At 56.2% G+C, this 20,562-nt stretch overlaps 1 protein-coding gene across 1 annotated transcript in view; it reads left to right on the top strand.

The window, feature by feature from the left end:
* Positions 1–1,846: 1,846 nt before the first annotated feature.
* The window catches only part of SRRM3 (serine/arginine repetitive matrix 3), a 51,727-nt gene continuing 33,011 nt past the window's right edge, over positions 1,847–20,562 (top strand). The window contains exon 1 of the mRNA XM_069486625.1: positions 1,847–2,028. The gene's annotated coding sequence lies outside the window, so the exon portion shown is untranslated. The remainder of the gene's footprint in view (positions 2,029–20,562) is intronic.

The raw sequence follows: 20,562 nt of genomic DNA on the forward strand, positions 1-20,562 counted from the left end.
GGCAAAGTGTTCCCAGGCACTAATTCCAAACAGAGTTGAGGCCAGGGCTAATTAGGAACCAAATCAATGTGGTGAGGTTTCATAAAGCCAATTGCATTTAAGGAATGGGCTTGGCTCTTTGAGATGACACCATGTCCCTGCACCTTGTCTGGTCTCCCTCCGTCCCTGCCACACATCCAGCCATGGCTCCTCAGGCCAGAGGAGGCCTGCAGGCCCCCAGGGTCTCTGTTAGCCTTGATCTGCCTACTCCCTGCTCTGCCGTGGGAGGCCCAGCCAGGCAGAGGGGCAGCCCTTCCCTGGAAGCAGAGCGACAAGACAAGCCGACTGGTGCTAGGCCAGCCCAAAGCCCCAGCAAATGAAATATTCATGCAGCCAGAAGGCAGGAGACCAGCAGAGGGCTCGCCCCTGGGGCTCTGGGGCAGCAGTGCTGGCAGCAGCAGCTGTAGCCCACCCCTCTCCCCTTCCTCTACCTTTGTTCTGCAAACAGTGCAAGAGCCTGAAGATCAAGGTTCTACACACACACACACACACACACACACACTTCAAAGACACGGGGAAGAGAGGAAACCGGGGGAAAGGAAGAGGGGAGGGGGTGAGGGCACACACAGTCACAGAGTCCAGAAAGACATGGACACAGAAGCAGACCCACAGACACATATACACAGATGGGTACATACACACATAAACCCACACGCAGACTCACAACAAACGTACACACAGACCCTGGGATGACTCTTAGTGTCATGTAAATGCTTCTTAAAACCTGCACCCCAGGGCTGGGACCAGTGGCTTATGGCTGTAATCCCAGTGTTTGGGGAGGCCAAGGTGGGAGGATGGCTTGAAACGAGCCAGGGCAACATAGGGAGACCCTGTCTCTACAAAAAAAATTTTAAAAACTTAGTCGGGTATAATAGCTGCACCTATAGTCCCAGCTACTCAGGAGGCTGAAGTTCAAGGATCACTTGAGCCCCCCTGCAGTGAGCAATAATTGTGCCAGAGTGCACTCCAGCCTGGGCGACAGAGTGAGACCCTGTCTCAAAAATAAAATAAAATAAAAAATAAAAAAAAAAAACACCTGCACCCCAGGCGTCTCATTTGCCTCACCCTCTGTCCTGCCTGCTCTGGCACTTCCAGCCCTGCCTCCTGAGACAGCTACCGGGACACCGGGACATCGCAGACAGGCTTGAAGCAGGGGCCTCCGCGCTCCTGGCTTCCAGGGAAAGGCCTCTGGGCTCCCAACCCCGGCCCCGCTCCTGAATTAATTTCCTCCTCTCAGCCGCTCACTGAAAGGACGAGGTGGGGGGGGGGGGCGCTCTACAGGACGGACAAGCTGCCCAAAGCCACCGAGAGTAACCAAAAGGTGACTTGAACTCCTGGCTCCAGATTCCCAACCCAGCAACATCGAAGGCCCAAGGATTCCGTTCTCGTTGGGATATCTCTTTCCCTGTTGGGATATCTCTCACCCTCTCACCCCTCCCTGCCCGGCCTCGGTCCGGCCACCGGAGGCACAATGACATGGGCATCCTGGGGTGTCCCCCAGCCGACTGACGCCCTCTTAGACACTGGCTGCGCGGATAGTGTCCTGGCGAGGACTCTGCATATTGAGTGTCCCTCCTAGATCCAAACTAATAACCTCCCTTGTCCCAGGCGCCTCCTAGGGCCGGCGTGCCCCCCGCCATCCGCAAGCTGGGGAACAGACGTCCCAGCAGTCGGTTCTTCCCCGACGCCCAGTCCCTCGCCTCCGCTGCGGGCGGCCCTCCAGGCCTGCGGAGGGCGCTGTGGGCGCCGGGGCCGCGCCGCTCTGGCCGGCGGGCGGACGGGGAGGCCGCCTCCATGGTGGTGCGCTGTCCAGCATTTCAGCAAGCGGCGGCGGCGGCGGCGGCGGCGGCGGCGCCCGCGGGGACGGAGGGCGCGGGGCCGCGGGGCCGCGGAGCTGCCCGGCCCAGCTGCGCCGAAGAGGCGGCCCGGACGAGCGGGACCGGAGAGCCTGGCTCCAGCGCCCGGCAGAGCGCGGCGGTCAGCGGGGAGGTGAGAGCCCCTGCTGGGGCGGGGGCATTTCCCACAGGGGCTGGGGCTGGGTGGAACCTCGGGCCTCCCCAGCCGAGCCGCCGGAGCCCCAGGCCCCGGAGCAGAGGGGCGGTGTTGCGGGACTGCTAGAGTGTCTGTCCGGGCGTGCGAGGCACCCGGGGAACAGAGATGAGGAACGTTATTCATTTCACCGAGAGGAATGGAGAAAGAGAGGAGCCTGCGGGGTCGCGGGCAGGACTCCCCTGGGCATCAGTGACCATGACCCGACCTATGAGGGTGCCGGGGAGATCCTCAACCACGGTGCAATTGCCCTCCCCCGCCGAGGAGAAGGACCTGCTCCCCAGGGAACGGGGAGACCGACGCAAGGACCCTGTGGAGATGCTGGTCACTGGTGTGGTGTAGGGAGCAGGCCCCCACCTGGATGCTGCGCCTCTGTCCAGCAGGGGGTGCCGGCATAGGGGACAGTCTGGCCTCTTTCCCAGCTGCCCAAATGCCCCTGGGGAGACAGGAGCTGGCAACGAGAACTGGGTCTCACACAGGATGGCATTTACTCTCACACTGGGAAGAGGATGAAGGACACAGAAGAGAAAATAGCTCCTACGAGTTTGGGGGGAGGTCTCTGCGGCCCCTTTGGGTGCCCAGAAAGAGTTTCTAGAGCCCAGAGTGGGCCCAGCCCCAGAGCGAATTCCTGGGGAAGAGGAGAGCTGAGGAAAGAGACGCAGGCTCTGCCTTGCATCCTCCTCCCCCTCCCTCCCAGGGCTCCTGCCTGGACGATGTTGAAGCCTCCTGCAGCTCCTGCTCGGTGGCAGGTCCACTGTGGGGATGGGCTTGGGGTGAGCAAGAGAAGGGCACGGAGGTCTGACCTGGTACTTCAGTGCCTGTGCCCTGTCCCAGCCGTAACTTCTCCCTCCCCTAAGGCCTCACTCACTCTGGCATCAGAGGCCTGAGCTGGTCTTTTGTCCCATGTCGAGAGAAAAGGCAGGTACACTACTTTGACAGAGAGCAGGGCAGTGGCTGTTGAGTGCCTCTGTCCGGGGGGCATCTTAAGGTCATGGCCCCAGCTTGTGCCAGATTCTTCCTCAGCCAGAAATAGGACCAAGCTGGTGAGGAAATTGCTCCCACACACTACCAGCGTTTTGGTTCCTAACTTGATGCCCCGTCCCACTCTCCTGTGGGGTGGAGGAGGTAGTCTTAAGGAGAGACTAAAGAGTCAACTGGATTTTAAGAGGTGGAGGTGGGTGGGCGGGGGGACCTCATGGACTCTGAAGTCAGAGAGACATGGGATGTGACCTCAGATAAGCCACCTGACCTTTCTGAGCCTATTTCCAAATCTGTAAAACAGGTAGAGTGTTAACAATATCTACTTCACGGTTGAAAGAAATAATCCAGGTAATGGATGGGAAACTACTTTTAAGCTATATAATTCTGGATGAGTGTTAGCAAGTAGATACAAGTAAGACTTTCTTAAAGAGGAGCTGGATAAAGGTGGACAGACAATTGTTCAGCAGTGTTTGAAGCACGTCTTTCTCTTCCTAGAGGACATTCATTGGTCGAGGGCCATGTACCAGGCTCCATGCTAGGCACATGCTACAGTTGGCTCAGCTAATCCTCACAAAAGCTTCACACTGAAGGTATCATCATCCCTATTTCATAGCTGAGAAAAAAGGCTTGAGTGACTTTCCAAGGTCATGAAGCCACTCGAGCTGTCTTCCCTGGGGCAGGAGTGTTGCGGTACCTGTCTCAGCCTCTTGATATCAAGGCCCAGTTAGGTCCCTGTGTCTTGATTCATGATGCCAGCTTTACAGGTGGGGAGCCTGAGGCACAGGGTGAGGTGTGCAGTGCAGTAAGAGGTGACTCCCCCAAGGTCACTGGGATATTTGGAGGTGGACTGTGTTTTGAACTGACCAGCTGGATGCCACCACCACTGTCACGCCTGCCAAACAAGGAGTCTGGGTCTGACGGGCCCATCTGCTCCCTGCCGCACCCTCTTCCCGTCTCCTCTGCCTGCCAGCCTCTCGCTGACCTCGGCAAGCCGGTGGCCTCCTGTTCCTTTCTGAGTGGTTAACTCTCACCTCCTGAGATGGCCCGTGCTGCTAGCACTGCTGGGGTCAGCCTCCCCCACTGACTTTTCTCCTCCTCCCCCCACGTCTTATTGCCCCCATGGACAAGATCATAGCTCTTCGTGTCCCAGCGGCCAGCCAGGCACTGAGGAGGAGGTCAGGGGGGCCCAGCCTCTTCCTTAACTCCTACACACACTCTGAGCCCCTGCCTGTGGGCCTGTCACTTCACATGCATGGTCTCATCTTATCTTCATGTTACCTGGTGCCAAAGGTGCTGCGGTCTCCCTCTCACAGAGGAGCAAAACAAGGCCTGGAAGTGTGATGTGACTTTCCCAAGGTCACAGAGCAAGGTCTTGGTGCTCCCGAAGCCCACTGCCTTGAGGGCCCAGGGTAGCTTCCACGACACCCCTCTGCCCTCAATTCTCCATGCTCTCCAGGGTGAGGGTCTCCCAGGGCACAGTGGGCCAGCAGGTGTCGGGGGGTGGCATGTGGTAGAGGCAGCTGAAGGACTCCAGGACAGGAGTTCAAGGACCTTCTTTCTGGGCCCTCCTCTGATTCCGGCTCCTTGTGTGACCTTGAACAAGTCCCTTCCCATCTCTGGGCCTCCGTGTCCCTAACCATGAAATGATGGGGTTTAATTAGATGACCCCCCTCACCTGAAGGCCCTGTAAGCACCACATTTTAAAATCTCTCTTCCCTCTAAGTGTTGGGAAGCCTGTGATTCCATCAGCAGAGATGGAAGTCACTTGTGGTGTTTCAAGCTTTGAAAGGTTAGTTGGAGCTAAGATTTCAAATTCACCTGTCCCTTCCACCTACAGACTTGGGGTCTTAAATAAAGGGGAAAATATGGCTTAGAGAGGCCCTGTGGCTCACCTGGAAATCCCAGGACTCTTTGGCTGAGCCAGGATTAGGCCCTGTGGCCCAGAATTTGAGGTGACCAGCAGGGACACTGAAGATGCCCTCCACACACCTCCCAGAGTTGTTCGCCAGAGCACAGGCCTCCAAGGCACGCACACAGGTCCAGGGAAGCAGCAGGGGTGCAGTGGTTGAGGCTGATTCGTGGAGTTTGGGGGAGAAGAAGGGGTTTTGCAGCTGGTGTTCTACAGAGAGGAGGCAGGGCCCAAAGGAGACTCGGGTCGGTATGGTAACTGGTCCAGCTGAGAGGGGAGGAGCGGCAAGACACGGAGGAGAAGTTCTTTCTCAATTCCAACTCCTTGGCTCGGTGAAGGAGAGGGCAGCTCAGCGAGAGGGCAGGGTGTGATGGGGGGAGGGGATGAGGAGGGCCTCACTGGGTGAGGCTCAGTGAGGAGGAAGGGGCTGGGGTGGGGGGTGGTGCTCAGAGGAGAGCAGCTTTCCTGTCCAGAGATGGGAGGAGTCAGAGGAGCGGAAGGCGTTTGGCAAGGGGGGGCCACTTGGTAAGGGGCAGTGGGTTCAGAGAAGAGGAGGGGGTGGTCAGAGAGAGAGGAGGAGGCCCAGAGGAACAGAGGGGCCTGTGACAGGGAGGGTCTCGTTACCAGCCACAACAGACCCCAGCCTAGCCCAGCCTATGTCTTCACTGTGGCTTAGCACCTGCTGACCCCTCCAGACTCCTGCCCCTCCACCCTCTTCAGGTCATGAGCACAGGAGGAGGACGCCTCCATCCCGAGGCTCAGCCCTGGGGGTCCCTTGTCCTCCAGAACGGGGGTATTAGGGGGCCTGGGCAGGTGATCCACTCCCAAGTTACCCAGGCTGAGAGTCAGAGAAAGGCCTCAGTGGCCTTGTGTGCCTTGGCTGCAGAGCAGCCCCCAAGCCCCAAGGACTCTCCCGTAGCCTAGAGCCGCCAGCCCATCCGTCTGCGGCGCTGCTTCCTGGGCAGTCAGCCTGGCCTCAGCCTCTGCCGCCCCCGCCCTGGCCTCCTGCCCACTGCAGAGCTGCTGTGCTCCCTCAGCATCCTGCCGGGGCCTCTGAGGGCTACTAGGACCCCAGGGACCAGGCGGCTTCCTCAGTCGAGGAGCTACAGCACTGAGCCCCCTCCCCGCCACCGTTCCCCAGAATGTCCCAGGTTGGAGATGGGAAAGACCAAGTTGTACTGAATTCTTTTGATTTCAAGAATGGCACGGCTTCACCGTACAAGGCTTGGGAGATACCGAAACCAGGGAGAAAATAAAAGCTCCATTGGTCCCACCACCCAGCGATGACCACTGTGACTCTAGTGGGGTGTTTTCCATGTGTTCACAGACGCATAGAGTTAAATAACCGGGAGCGTGCGGCTGGGGGTCTGCATCCTGTCTTTCACTCCGTCATGAGCATTCTCTGATGTCCTTAAAGATTCTTCAAAAAGCATCCTTTCAAATGGCCTTATAAAGACTGGGCATGGGTGGGGCTGCTTCCTGGGGAGCCAGTGAGAGCAGCAGAGAGCGCCTCCCCCTGCCCTGCCCCTCTTGGGCGGGCACACCATTGGGGTCTGCTGGTGTGGGATTCCCTTGGCAAGGATGGCTTTATGGTGGGGAGCAGGTTTTCCAGAACAGAGCGTGACATCGACCTGCTTCCTCAGTACCCCCTCTGCCAGGGGCTGAGGTGGGGCGTGGCCAAGGCTGCTGGGGAAGGAGGGCCTGAGAGTGTCACGTACCCCCAGGGAGGGCGAGAGCCTGGATCCAAGCAGACCCCGGGAGAAAGCAGAGCGCTCGGAGCCGGAATCAGGTGATTCCCAATCTCCTGCGCTGTCATCTCAGCTGGGCCCCGACCTCCACCCTCGGGTCTATTTCCTCTTCTGGAAAAGGGGCATCATAATACCTGCCTCCAGGTGTGATATGAGAAGTGACTCCGATTACGGGTTTGAAAGCACCCAGGAAACGGTAAAGCCCAGTGCTCTCCTGCGAGACAGCAGTCACTGTTTGAGTGGGGAAGACTGTACAATCGACATTTACTCAGTGCCTCCTATTTTCTAGCCCCAGTAGGAGCCCTGAGGACACACAGGAGAATCAGCCACTGATTCAGACCTTGGTGGGCTCCCGGACTGGAGGGAAAGGAAGGCAGTTGTGGGAAGTGACAGTGACGACCCACTGAGGTTCGGCTAGAACTAAGTTGTCCAAGGTAATGTTGCAGCCAGAAGAGGCTTCTGAGAGAAGTGACATTTATGTTGGGCCTTAAAGAATGACAGGGTGTCAGACAGAGAAGGCAGAGGATTGGCACTCCAGAGAATGGCACGAGCAACAGCACAGAGGTGTGAAATGCCCTGGCTGGATCAAGGGGATGCTGAATGATCTCAGGTGGACACAGCACAGAGGACAGAGGGTGTGCCGAGGAACGGAGGGCAGTCCAGTGGGAGCGGTCAGTGGGTCAGGCCTCAAAGGACTCTGAAAACCACTGTAAGAGCTGGGAATGTATTTGGAAAGCAGTGGGTCATAGAAGGCTTTGGAGCAATGTCATGAAATGGTCAGATTTGCTCTTCAGGAAACCCACTCCGGCTGCAGTGGGGTGGGTGGGGGAGGGGGAGAGAAAGAGACCAAGGGCAGAGAGGCCAGGGACATTGCATTCATCTGGGCAAGAGGTGATGGTGCCACTGAAGAGGGGACAGGTACTGGAGACGCACTTCTGGGAGATTTGACAGTAGAGTGTGTGTGTGTGTGTGCTGCAGGCTCGGCTCACCCAGGGAGACAGGGAGAGGTGGGCATGCCTGTCCCCAGCTGATGGCACAGGCCCTGTGTTGAACAGAGAACCCTAGGTTGGAGGAGGGGGCCTCAGGATCAGCAGGGCCATTAAGCCATTCTTTCCCCCATCAGGACACCAGGAGGGCTTCTGGGGAGGGAGGGAAGCTGGGACACTCAGGGTCCTGCCTCTAGGCAGTCTTGTGTTCCCTCCCTCTCTGGCCCTGTCTGACACATGCTTCTTGGTCCTTGTGACCCATTCATTAGTCTCCCCAGAACACCTCCTCTTCTCTGCCTCTTGGATGCTCTCTTCCTCTGTCCTCTGCTCTTCGGACATCAGAAAGTAGAGATGGTCATTCATTCATTCATCAAACACTTGCTCAACAGCTCCTCTGAACTTAAAATCTCCATTTGTATTGTCACCCCCAAGCCCTGTACTAGGCATTAAGAGTCGAGCGTGGTGGTGTGCACCTGTAGTCCCAGCTACCCGGGAGGCTAAGGCGGGAGGATCGCTTGAGCCCAGGAGTTTGAGGCTGTAGTGAGCTGTGATCGTGCCTGTGAACAGCCGCTGCTTTTGAAAAACGGGGGCGGGAGAGGGGTCGGGGGGAGCAACACAGTCCTTGTGTCTGAGCAGCCCTCAAAAGAGCAAGGCCCACAAACAGGGGATGCTTTGGGACAGACTAGGGGTCACATGGTGCATCCCAAGGGCTGCCCTGGTGGAAGGAAGGCCTGCCTGCCTGGCTGGCTTTGGAGCTGGCCTCGCAGATGGGCCTCACAGAATGAGTGCAGGTTTGCCAGGGGGAGGGACAAGGGGCAGGGCGTTTCTGGCAGGAGCAGAGAGGAGCAGAGAAGAGGAAAGAGCGCCAGGTACTGGGGAATAGGGAGGCTAGACAGTCGGGGCTAGAGAGAGAGGCTGGCTGGAGGGGGCCTCCGTGCCAGGCGAGACAGTCCGGCCTTTCTCCTGTGGCTGGCGGAGAACGCAAGGAACGTTCCCAGCAGATAAGCGCACAGCCAGGGCTGTCTCAGGAAGGTCACCCCGAAGGGCAAGCACAGTTGGACAGATGGGCCTGTGGTGTATTTTCAGGACAGGGGTCACACGGTCTGGGGCCCCTCCAGCCCGAACACCTAGAACCACTGCCACCACGGTCCCTAGGTATAGAATACCTGCTCCAGGACTTCTAGAATGGTCCATGAGACGCAGATCCTAGGACCCACCCAAATTACCGATTCTGAGTGAGAGGCCAGGGGTCTGTGTTTGTTGTATGTCCCAGGTGACCGTAGGTGTGGAGTTAAGAACCGGGGCCGAGTTGCTGTGCACACGCGGTTCCCTGTGCCTGGGTGTCCTTCTTCCCTCTGCCTCTACCTCCTTGAGCTTCAGGCTCTGCTCAAGGGCGACGCCTTGTTCCAAGCTCTCCCTTCTGTGTGCCCAGGTGCCCGGTGCTGCTCCTCTCTGGGCCCCACCTGCACTCCATCCTGACTGTCGTCACCCTCTGGTTCATGTGGCATTTCCCACGTGCCAGGCCCTGCGGCATGTATCAACTCCTTTAGTCCCCACGACCTCCTATGAAGTAGGCAGGTCGTAGCTGAGGAAACTGAGGCACAGAGAGGTTAACAATGTCACCCGCGTCACCCAGCTAAAATGTGGTAGGACCCCAGAGGCTGCACAGAGGTTCTGTAAGGCCCCTGACTAGATGCTTGTCTTTGAGGGCAGGGACCCTGTGTGACTCAGTGTTGCGGGTCACCAGTGCAAGCACAGGCCTAGCATCTAGTGGGTACTCAGTTTCCTCATCTGTAGGATGGGCTGAGGGTGGCAGGTCCCTCCCAGGGCTGCTCTGCAACTTGGGGAGTCCATGGCCCTGGGCAGGACTATAAAGCTATGAGGTGCTTGGTCTGGGGCAGGGTTAGGGTTAGGGTTGGTTGTTGCTGGTGGCAACAGAGACAGGGGCCCCTCTCTGGGACTTTGGGTGGAACAGTTTCCCAGACAGGAGGTCTTTTCACCTCCTCAGCTACCATCCCACAGAAATCAGACCCTCTCGACCCTGGCCTGGGGCCGGGGCTGGGCTTGCGAGTGGATGTCCCGATGAAGATTCCAGGGTGACGTGGGGCAGGGCGGAGACCAGGAGAGGCTGCTGCACGAGAAGCTCCCGCTCCCAGTCTGACCTTAAGGGGCTCACCCCCAGAGCAAGGAGAGCCTACCCCCTCTTTCCTGCCTCCCACCCGGTGTCCCTCAGGAGCCGTGGGTTATTGTCAATGATGTTGTTAATCAACTGCTTAATTAACTATTTAGGCTAATCAGATTAATTGACATTAATTGGCTACCATTTGTCAAGAACCCTGAAAAGCTGTGCTTCCCGGAGTTGAAGTGTATGACTGGTGCCGGGCAGGGGACTCGGGGAGGGGCTGTCACTGCACCGCAACGCACAGCTGGAGGTGAGCAGGTGGCAGGCAGTGGCAGGTCCAAGGGCACCAGAACTGCTGCCCAGTGGCTGTGCACCTCTGGGCAGCTCATAGGGAGCTTTGGACTGCTGAGTTCTGGGCCCTCGAACCTGAGAAGTATCTCACCTCTTCCTCCGCCTTGGTGGCACAAATAAGGGTTTCACAGATACCAGGGGAAGAGTAAGAAACTTTCCTTCGTGCATCTCCAACGGCTGTAAAGACCTCGGAGGGGGAGAGACCTTAAAATCCTAAATAAGCTATGCTATAAGTAGGTCAGCACATAACTACTGGGATGACGCTCATATGTTTAGTAAGAAAAAAAAAAGTGAAGATGAGCAGTATAAAGTAGATAAAAATATGCAAAATATTAAACTGTGATAAAATAATCAGATTTGCATTATTTAGTCTATTACAGCCCCCAAAACCCACACTACATTTTTATGCCTGTTTTAAAACACAACTCACAGTTTTAAATTATGGCACTTGAAACAACAACAAAAAAAAACTACTATGAAATGCATCCTACGTTTCAGGAGAAAAAAAAGCCAACCCACTCAAAGATGGGAGTGTGAATTTGTCTTCAGAGCCATTCTCGCAAGATCAAATGGCTCCCGCATTTAGTGCAATGCTGGGCTGGGAGTTGGGAGGCTGCTATCTTGTCTTGACTTTGGCACTGACCCTCTGAGGGTCCCTTCCCATCTCTGGGCCTCGGTTTCCTAAATGGTGACTCCCTGGCCCGTCTTCCTGAGATGGTGCTTGTATGGAGCAGGGAAGCGTGGATTTCAAGTATATAGGAGGCGCATACAAATGTGAGGAAGAAAGGGGTCCATTTAGGTGGGAGGATCAAGCCCCCCAAATGGGGGGTGCTTTCTGGAGAGAAGAGGCTCCTGGCTTGGTGACAGAGGTTTCTAGCTTGGTAAGGGAAGAAGACATGGGGAACGTGGGGTCTCTCCTTCTCCCTTTACTGCCCAATCCTGCGGCCCCTGGGGGAGGAAGGACAGAGAGAGACTGGAGGCTGTTGCCTGGCAACGAGAGGCGCATCTGGATCGATGGGAAAGGCAACGATGCTCCAGCCCCCAGCCCGGCTCTCTTTGATCTCAGCCGGCCCAGCAGAAACCTGGGGGGATGCCCCGGGCAGCCTGCCTGATTAGAGCTGAGTCAATAGAGGGAATTTTCCATAATGAGATTGTGTGGGCAGCGGAGGCAGCTGCCCCTGGCTTCTCTGTCACCCTCCCCAGTGGGTGGAAGGGGCCTGTCTGTCTGTCCAGCACACACCCTTCCTGCTGACAGGTCTGGAGGGGGACACATCACCACCCGATTTTCATTGTTCTCAATCTTAGACTACCAGGGACTCAGAACACAGCCCTACGCTGACCCTGCTAGGACCTGGGTCCCTGACACTTGGTCCAGATGAGGGAAACTGAGGCCCAGAAAGGAAAAGAGATCTGGTCGTACAGCTTCTAGCGCATCTTGTCTTCCTTCCCCCAGCTCCCTGGAGTGAGCCCAAGAGGGGCTGTCTGATCCTGGGGGGAGGAGAAGGAGGTGTTGGGAGCTGGGGAGAGCACACAGGCTCCTCCGACTTTACTGCAGGGTCAGCCCTCGAGACCAGCGTGGGAGGGTCCTTAGAGGACATGGGGTCCTGACACACAGGTGGCTTTCCCCACGACACCTCCCCAAGGCCTCCCCAGGACACAGAAATCACCACCTCCCCAGCAGCCCAGCCCATCAGTGACATCTCAGTGTGAGACTGCTCTTTCTCAGGCTGAGCGGAAGCTGCTCCTTTGGAACATCCCCTACCCCCACCCCAAACCTCCATCTAGCTCAGGCAACCGCAGGGACTCTCTTCCCCAGCTGGATGGCCACAGCCTCCTTGAAAGCCATGAGGACCCTGACAGGAAGCAGGTGGGCTAGGTGGGGGAGGGACTCCTCTGTTCCACTGGAGCACAGGGGAGGGGACACGAAAACACCACTGGCATAGTTGGTATCAGCTCTGGTCTAAGTATGTCTGTCTACTGGATTGAACTGGCCTACTAATTCAGCGGCCAGTATTACCTGTTCTGATCCACTCCGCCGGTCTGTAACACTGCTGTACAGGGTCCCCACTGTCCTCTGCGCATGTAGCCAGTCTGGGCTCCTGGTTTGGCTGGGTCTGTCCCATTTACAAGGTTCTGTATGGCCTGTCCTGGGCTAGGTCGGTCTGCACTGTTCCCACCTGGGCTGTCTTATCTACCTGTACTGTGGGCCTCTCTGCAGGGAGCAGACAGCTGAGGCCTCCTTGTTCCTGGGGACCCAAATCAGAGCCAACAGGGATACGGGCTCTGGGCTGCTGGACAGGAGCCTGGGGCCAGTCGAGTCCTGCCTGTCTGTTCAAAGACAGAGCTGGACACCAGGGCTTACAAAGTGGGTGACAGTGTGGCCCATGCAAATGTCAGCACACACAGAGTCTGGGCATATTGAGAGCAGTGACCAAGGACCTTTCCCACTGAAGTCCCTGGAGATGGCAGTGGTAAGATACAAGTAGTGAGCTCCCCATCAGTGCAAACACAGGCTGGATTTCAACAAACATGCACATGAAGATGGATCAACCCAGTCACTGCCCGTGGAGAGCCCTCAATTGGCCAGGGAGCTAACGGTCACGACAGAACGAGGAAAGCTCTGAGAGCGGTAGCCAGAGGGTGACAGCAGAGGCACCTCCCCCAGGACAGCCTTCCAGGAGATCAGGAAAGGCCTTACAGAGGAGGTGACACTTGAGCAGTCTTGTGGGATGAACGGAAGGGGAAGGGCGTCCGGCATGAGGAGCAGCAGGGCCAGTGTGTTTTGGGGAGGAGCAGAATGCAGCGTGGCGCAGGGACCAGCCTGGGCTGGGCACCAGCTAAGCTGCCAGGCTTCCTCTGCAGCCAGTAGGCTTACTCTCCCTGCCTTGCCTGCCCTGGACACCCCATCTTAGCCCTGGGAACTTCACCAGCCCAGTCGCCCCCATTCCATGGCACAGGCCGAGACTGCAGGGAAGAGGACGACCCAAGCCCTGCCCAGGCATCACTGGACCTGGTGCATGGCTGGACAGGGGAGGACAGGAGAGGACCCACGAGGGCTGTGGCCAAGGCTCAGAGCTGTAGTGCCAGCACCCCCACAGGCGAGGCCACCTGCCCACCTGGAACCCTCTGGAACCAGCCCTCCCACCCCCAGCCAGCCCCAGCCAGCCCCAGCCAGCCCCAGCCTGCCCCAGCCTGGGGGCTCTGGCCAAGGCCTTCCTCTGGCTCCAGCAGGGGTGGCAGGAAGCTCCCGCTGCTGAATAATTGAAAGGAAGGAAGGCTTTCAGCGGTTCTCCCTCCCCTCCCCAGCGTCTTCTGGAGGGTTGGGTAACAAACAGCAGCGCCAGCGCCTCCCTAGGGAGACTCCAAGGAGGCAGGGAGGAAGCTCGCTCCCCTAACCCTCTCGCTGCCGGCTGCCTGAGCCGCCTCCTCCCAGGCTGACCCCTGCGCACTGGTCTCTCTGCGGGTCCATGAGGGTTGGAATCTGTGAAATGTGCCGTTATTGGGCTGCTAGTCTTCATAGGTTTGTACTGGTTTGGAACAGTGATTATGAACACATCTGTCCTGATTTGGTGGGATCTATGTTTCTTACTGGTCTATCTTGTGCCTGCAGTGGTTTAGACTGGTTGGCATGGTTTACATGTCCAGTTTGGTACCCGGGCACTGCACCGCACGTACGTTCATTCCTTCACTCCTTACAACCACCCTGAGAGGGGGGTGCTTGTACTAACCCCATTTTATAGATGAGGAAACTAGCACTGAGGTTAAGTCACTTAAGCACACATAGTAAGTGATTTGAATGGCGGGGGAGGTGGGGCTGGCTCTTCTCCTACCTGCTGATCTGCACAGGTTGTCCTGGTTAACATAGACGGGCCTGACCTTGAGGATTAGGTCTTTCTCCAAAAGGCAGGAGCCTGAGGGCACCAGGCTGCAAGAGACATCTTTCCAAAATGCAAATCTGATCATGACCTCCCCAGCTCAACACACTTCACTGGCTCCCTATTGCCTGAGGGGCACGGTTCTAGCTCCTCAGCCTGCCCCTGAAGGCCATGGCAGCCTGGTCCTCGCTCTCCTCCTGGCCCACTGGGCTCAGCTGAGCACAAGCCCCTGCTCTTCCCTCTTTCCTCTCTAAGCCTTCTTTCTGCACGCCCCCACACTCTGACAAGGACATCCTTCCTCCCCGTCTTTGTCCTGCCAACTCCTACTTATGCTTCAAGATCTCTCCTCCAGGAAGAACTCCCAGCTGTGCTCCTCCCCACACGACCCCAGCTCTGTTAGATGTCTCTGCCGTGCGTCCTCTATTCCAGTGTTATAGGCATCAGTGCTTCTCCCCCACACTTCTCTCTCGTCTTCTCGTGGGCCCCAGCGTAGCCAGTCAGAAATAGCTGCGAAGTGAGTGAGTGACTCAACCTTGGAGCCAATAAGGTGTCTCTCACCCTGTGGCCATCACTCCGCAGCCCCACCTTCCAATTTGTCGTAGCTACTGCTTGATGTAGCCACTGTTTGCCAGGGGCAGGGGCAGGGGAATGAATGTTGCCCCCAGGGCAAGTCTTCTGAGCCCCAGGAGCAAAGGGGACCTCCAGGTTGGCAGTGTGGGTGCCGTCCGTGGTGCTGGAGGCCTGAAATGCTGCCAGAGGGATGGGGAGCCGGGAAGAGTTTACTGAGGCCAGGAGGGGGTGAGAGGAAAGTGGCCTAGGTCACACCACCAAGTTCCTCCAAATGATGCCTTATCCCCCGCCCTGGGCTCCGGCCTCTGCCCTCTTCTCCCTCCACGCACCCTTCTCAATCAACCTTGCTAGCTCTCAGGTTTCAGTCTGCAGCTATATAAGGATGATGCCCAAATCAGGCCCAGATCTCAGTTTCTCGAGCACCAGACCCATGAGCTGCGGCATCCTGGACATCTTCCCCTGGAGGTCTAGGGACTCGTCACATTCACCATGTCCAAAACAGGACGGTCACCACTGACAAATAATAATAATGATCACCAGTGCCATTTATGAGACATTCATTGCACACCAGGCGCTGCGATGACATTTCACATGCATTAGTCCTTTACAGCAAACCTATGAGGAGGATGCTATTATTAGTTTTGCTTTACAGGCAAGGAAACTGAGGCACAGAGAGTTTAAGTCGAATGCCCAAGGTCACTCCTCTCATGGATTCCCGAACAGCACAGCCCTGTCTCCCCATCAAATCAGGGATCCCCAGGGCAAGGCTGGGCCTCCCCCTCAGACCCACCTGCAGCCTGTCCCGCCCCCCAGGCCTGGCCAGGGCACTACTGGCCTGGGCATCTTCTCCCTCTGAGCCCCAGGGTGAATGATGGTCTCATTAGCTGAGAGGTCTCCATGCCTGTCAGCAGCTGAGTTTCTGGAACAGACTAGACCCTGCAGTACAGCTGGGCTGTTTCACCTTCAATTAATCACCAGCAGGGCTGGACTTGCAGGTACCAGCATCCAGTCTGCGGCCCCTCCTGTCTGTGGCCAGGCCTGCTCAGGACACCCACGCTTGAACCTGTGGGAGGCAAGCAAGCCCGGGGACCCAGCCACGAGGCTTGGAAATCAGGCCTCTGGCCCTTTAACCGCTTCCTGGCTGGCATAAGAGGGGGTGGCCCCTGTTGGCAGGCGTTAAATTAGAGCTTCCTGACTTAACCTGCAGGTGGGTTTCTGGCTCCAGCATCGGGGCTTGCCCTTGGGAGCTGACCGAGTGCTGAGGACAGCCTCAGCTGAGCTCCGGGAGTGGCCGGCGTGGCAGGAAGGGCGGGGCTGAAGGCTGGTGGTGTGCACGTGGCGTTAGTGCTACCCAGACTTCCAGAGCAGGAGAGGGGTTTTTGAGTTGGGTTTTTGAGTCCAGCCCCCTCTTTGTCAATGGGGAAAGAAAGGACCAGAGAGGGGAAGGGACTTATTCAGGGTCTCTAGCCAGTCAGTGATAGGGAAAAGATTGCCCATTTGCTCTTCTGCCTCCAAAGAAGCGCAGTGTCAGTGCCCCCGAGGACCAGAACAAGTTAGGGTTAGGGCTAGGGTTATGGCTCTAGACTCCATATCTGCCTGCTTAACCCCCACAAGCCCCTCACCCTCAACACACACCCAGTTTTCCCTGTATCTTCCCCATCACAATAAATGGCTGCACTATCTACCTAGTCCCTGAAGCCAGAGTTCCAGAGTCATCTAAGACACCTCCCTCACCCCACATCCAGTCAATTATGAGTCCTGCCAAGTTCGCCCATTTAGGTTTTGGTACCTGCTCTGGCACCTGTCTCCTGCTCACTCCCACCTGTGCTGGGAAGCCTGTCCTGACCACCCAAAGCAGGGCGACAGACACTTCTCCAGTTCTGTCTCATCACACTACACCGCTGTTTACTTGTCGGTCTCCTGAGCCCCGCTGTGAGCTTCCAGAGGACCAGGGTGGGGTATTGTTCATCTCCAAATCTCCAGCCTTTAATAAGGTGGGGTTGACAGTAGATGCCGGGTGAGTGTTCGTTAAGTGAATGAGTGAATATAGTGTAGTGTGTATCTCCTATTTGAACAGCTGCTGTAATAGGAGCTCACTCATCCTGGGATGAACTGCTTGGTTTGTAAAGAGTTTTAATGGTTATAAAACAGAACAAAATAGACAACTCTTTCTTGGACTGAGCTGAAGTCGATGCTACAGGAATCTTGGCTTTGTCTTCTGGAGCCACCTAGACTGGCTGGGGCTTCATTTCTCTTAGTGTGATCCAAGGACCAGCAGCATTGCTGTTACTTAGGAACTTACTAGAAATGCAAATTCTCAGGCCCCACCCCAGATCTAAACTCTGGGGGTGGGACCAGCAATCTGTTTGCACAAGCCCTCCAAGTGATTCTGGTGTCCAGTAAAGCTTGAAAATTGCTGCTCTAGACCACAGCCCCCCAACTGCTGGTCCATAGATGGGCTATATCAGAATGACCTGGGGAACATTAACGATTTCATCTCTAGAGATTTCGGTTTAGAAGATCTGGGATGGGTCCCAGGTAGGACTGACATGTAAAATATAGGACAACGAGTTAAATTTGAATTTCAGATAAAAAAATGAATAATTTCTTAGTAGAAGTATGTTCCAAATATGAAATTCAAATTTAATTTAACTGGGGATCCTGTCTTTTTATTTGCCAAACCTGGCAACCCTAGCAGACATCTCTACTTTTAACAAGCCTCTTGGCAGAACCAGCCAGGTTTGACCTACATCCTCCACAGTCCTTCAAATATTTGAAGACAGGTATTCTGGCCACCTGTATATTCTCAGAATCCCCCCTTCTTGACATCATATTTTTGTTGATATGCCCTAAGATAACACCCACTTTTGGCAGCCACATCATGATATTGATTAAAATTGAGTCTGTGATCATTGAAAATCCCCAAATCCTTCCTCAATATGCTGCTTCTAAACTGTCTATCCCATTCCTATTTTAGTTTGGGACCCAGCTTCAGAAGGTGGCATTTCTCACTATCTTGTTTCTCCTTCTTAGATTCTTCCATCGTCTCAGTCTGGTGAGTCCTTTTAGATTCCGGCTCCGTATTTATGGGCAGGTTGTGTCCTCAGTGGATCTGACTATCAGGCTATCCGTGTTATCCAGTCACTAGTGAACATATTAGAGCAGACATGGGTGAGGACAAAGCCCTGTGGTTCTCCACTAAATAGCTGCATCTAATATGACATTGACCCATTAATCAGCTCTTTTTGTGTATAGGTCAATTAATCAATCAATTACAACAGTACAGAACATTAGCGCCCACCAGCACCATGTCTCCTTATGAAATCTCACGATGATTTCTTAAAAGATAATGTCAGATGCCTCACAGAGAGACCCTGTGCCTGCTGTAACCCCCCTAGTCCGCTGGCCCAGCAACCGCAACTTGGAAGGAAGTGGGCTTCGTGTGCAATGACTCGGGTCACTCTGTTTATGACCGGCCTCGGATCCCTGCCTGGTGCCTCTGCAACTCGCCAGGTGAAAGTGGTAGAATCCACCATCTGTCCTAGCGAAAGGCCATCCCCGTCTGCCGTCTCCTCTCTTCACACCACTCTCCCTTCCTCCTCAAGCCTTTCTGCAAGGATTACCCTAGCGAGCTAGCAATGGTACCCAGGCATTCTCCTAGTGCTGGGGCTGGAATTACTTGGAGTTTGGAGTTCTGAATGCCTTCAGAACTACCCCCACCAGCTTTCCCTCCCTGCCCTCCAGGAGCTGGGGCCAAGTTCTAGGCTGGGGAGCCTCGCCCGGGTCCGAGGGAAGAAGTGCAGAGCAGCATTGCTCAGTCCCCGCTCCAAGAGCTCTCGCTGGAGCTCAGTGCCTTCTCTCCCCACCCTCAGAGCACCTCCTGCATTGCCTGGTGCTGGCGAAGGCTCTGAGGAGCCAGGATGAAGGGACGGTCCCTTCCCTCAAAGGGCTCACAGTCTATAATGGGAGTCAGACACAAATGACAAACCGAACCTCAGTATCTAAATGTCATGTCAAAGAAGTGTGGACAAAAAAAAACTTCAGGAGCACAAGGAGGGAATGACTTATCCTTCCCGGAAGAGGGGAAGACTTCCTGGAGGAGGTGACTTTGGGGCTGGGCCCCAACCATGAGTTGAAGTTCCCGAGGTGGAGAAGAGGGGAAACCACATGGGCAAAGGCACACGGGAGGAAGCGAGAGCACACGTTTGGGGGAGGATGACTGAGGCCGACAGGCTGGGTGTTGGCTGCAGGATGGAGTGCGGCGAGGGATGAGGGATGAAGTCGAGAGACAGCATACGCCAGACTCGAGGGGCCTCGAAGGCCATATTAAGGACTGGGCCATGTATCCCTCTATCCTGCCTCCTCTGTAATTGTCTTTGATTGGTTCAGCCTGCGTTCATTGACCTCCACGTCCACTGGGCACTGGGCTGCCACTAGGAGTTGAAAGCTAAGCTGCCCTCAGCCCAGCGGGAGCCAGACCTGTGAACCCACAGTGACAACAGCAACTGGCAAAGCTCTGGGAGGGTAGCACCAGACACAGGGGAAGGTGATTATGCCTGAGTGGTGACTTTGAGGACAACCAGGAGTCGGGGATGAGCATCTCAGGGAGAGGGAACAGCGAGTGGGTGGAGGGGGAGGAGGATGGATGTGGTGGGGCTGGACTGGGAGGAAGGGCCACCTCCCGACTTACGCCAAGGTGTTGGAAGTCACAGGAGGCTGTTAACCAGGCATGACATGGCCTGATTTGCTCCTGGGCTGGTCTGCCAGGCTGCTAGTGGAGGATGGAGGTCCGAGGTGAGGGAGGCCAGGTGCGAGGATGAGGCAGTAGAGGGAAGGGCTTGGATGGACAGGGGGAGGAGGTGGATAAGTGTGAGCGATGTTGAGAAGAGGGGATGAGGGGCCAAACGTGACCACAGGTGAGCTGCAGTGGGCCAGGGCATGAGGGTCTCCAAGCTCCACACATGTCCCTGGCTCAGGTGACCAACAGATGGAGGGGTCACCCTCAGGCCAGACACCATGGCCAAGGCTGGTGGGAAGCAGGGATCCCAGAGCTCTGTGTGGGGTGTGGGAGTGGGCGATGCTTGTGGACCGTCCCAGGAGAAGGCCTGACGGAACCCGGGTACAGGGCTGGTCCAGGGACAGAAGCGGGAAGCTGGCAGGGTTTGGGGTGCAAAAGGAGTTCGAACGGCTTTGATCTGTAAGCCCCCAGGAACTCCCTTCTCCTGAGGAGTCTGGATGATGCTCCCAGGCACAGGTAGGGATCAGAGGCTCAGAGAGGGGCAGTAACATCCTCAGGGTCACACAGCAAGGAGTGGAAGAGCCCAACCTAGAACCCAGGGACTTGGGATCCATGGGGAAGGACATATGAGAGGAGCTTATGTTCTCATCACCACTGTCACCTCCTGTCACTCTGTCCCCTTCAGAGCCTCTTCTGCCTCTCACAGTCACTCTCTCTCTTTTCTGCCTTCCAGTTTCTTGTCTCTGAACACCCCCACTCCATCACACTGAGGCCAGAGAGGGGAGGGTGTATTGGGGGAGGAGTTGCAGGGAAGGTCCCATCCAGGATGCCCAGGCAGGCCCAACCCCTTCTCTTCCTACTTCCCTCTGCTCCTTCCCTCCCTCCCATCCCACTCCCTGGGAAGGAGGCCTCCCTGTTGCTTAGCAACTAGCAGAGCCTTGGAGAAAGGAAATGGAAATAGCTCAGGAGGTGCCTCCCCTCTGTTAAGATAGAAGTCCTTGGGGGGGGGTGTCTGCTCTACTTCAGGGGGCGCAGGGTGGAGTCAGGGCCTCTTACGTCTAAGCCACACTGACTCCCACCTCACCTTGAGACTACAAGAGGACATGGCTGCCTGGAAAGCTAATGCCAAAGTCACCTTTGGTCACATCATCAAAAACAGTGTTTCCAGAAAAAAGGAGGAGACAGCCCTGTGGG

The sequence above is a fragment of the Eulemur rufifrons genome, chromosome 14 (genome assembly GCF_041146395.1).
Source record: "Eulemur rufifrons isolate Redbay chromosome 14, OSU_ERuf_1, whole genome shotgun sequence".
Taxonomy (NCBI): Eukaryota; Metazoa; Chordata; class Mammalia; order Primates; family Lemuridae; genus Eulemur; species Eulemur rufifrons.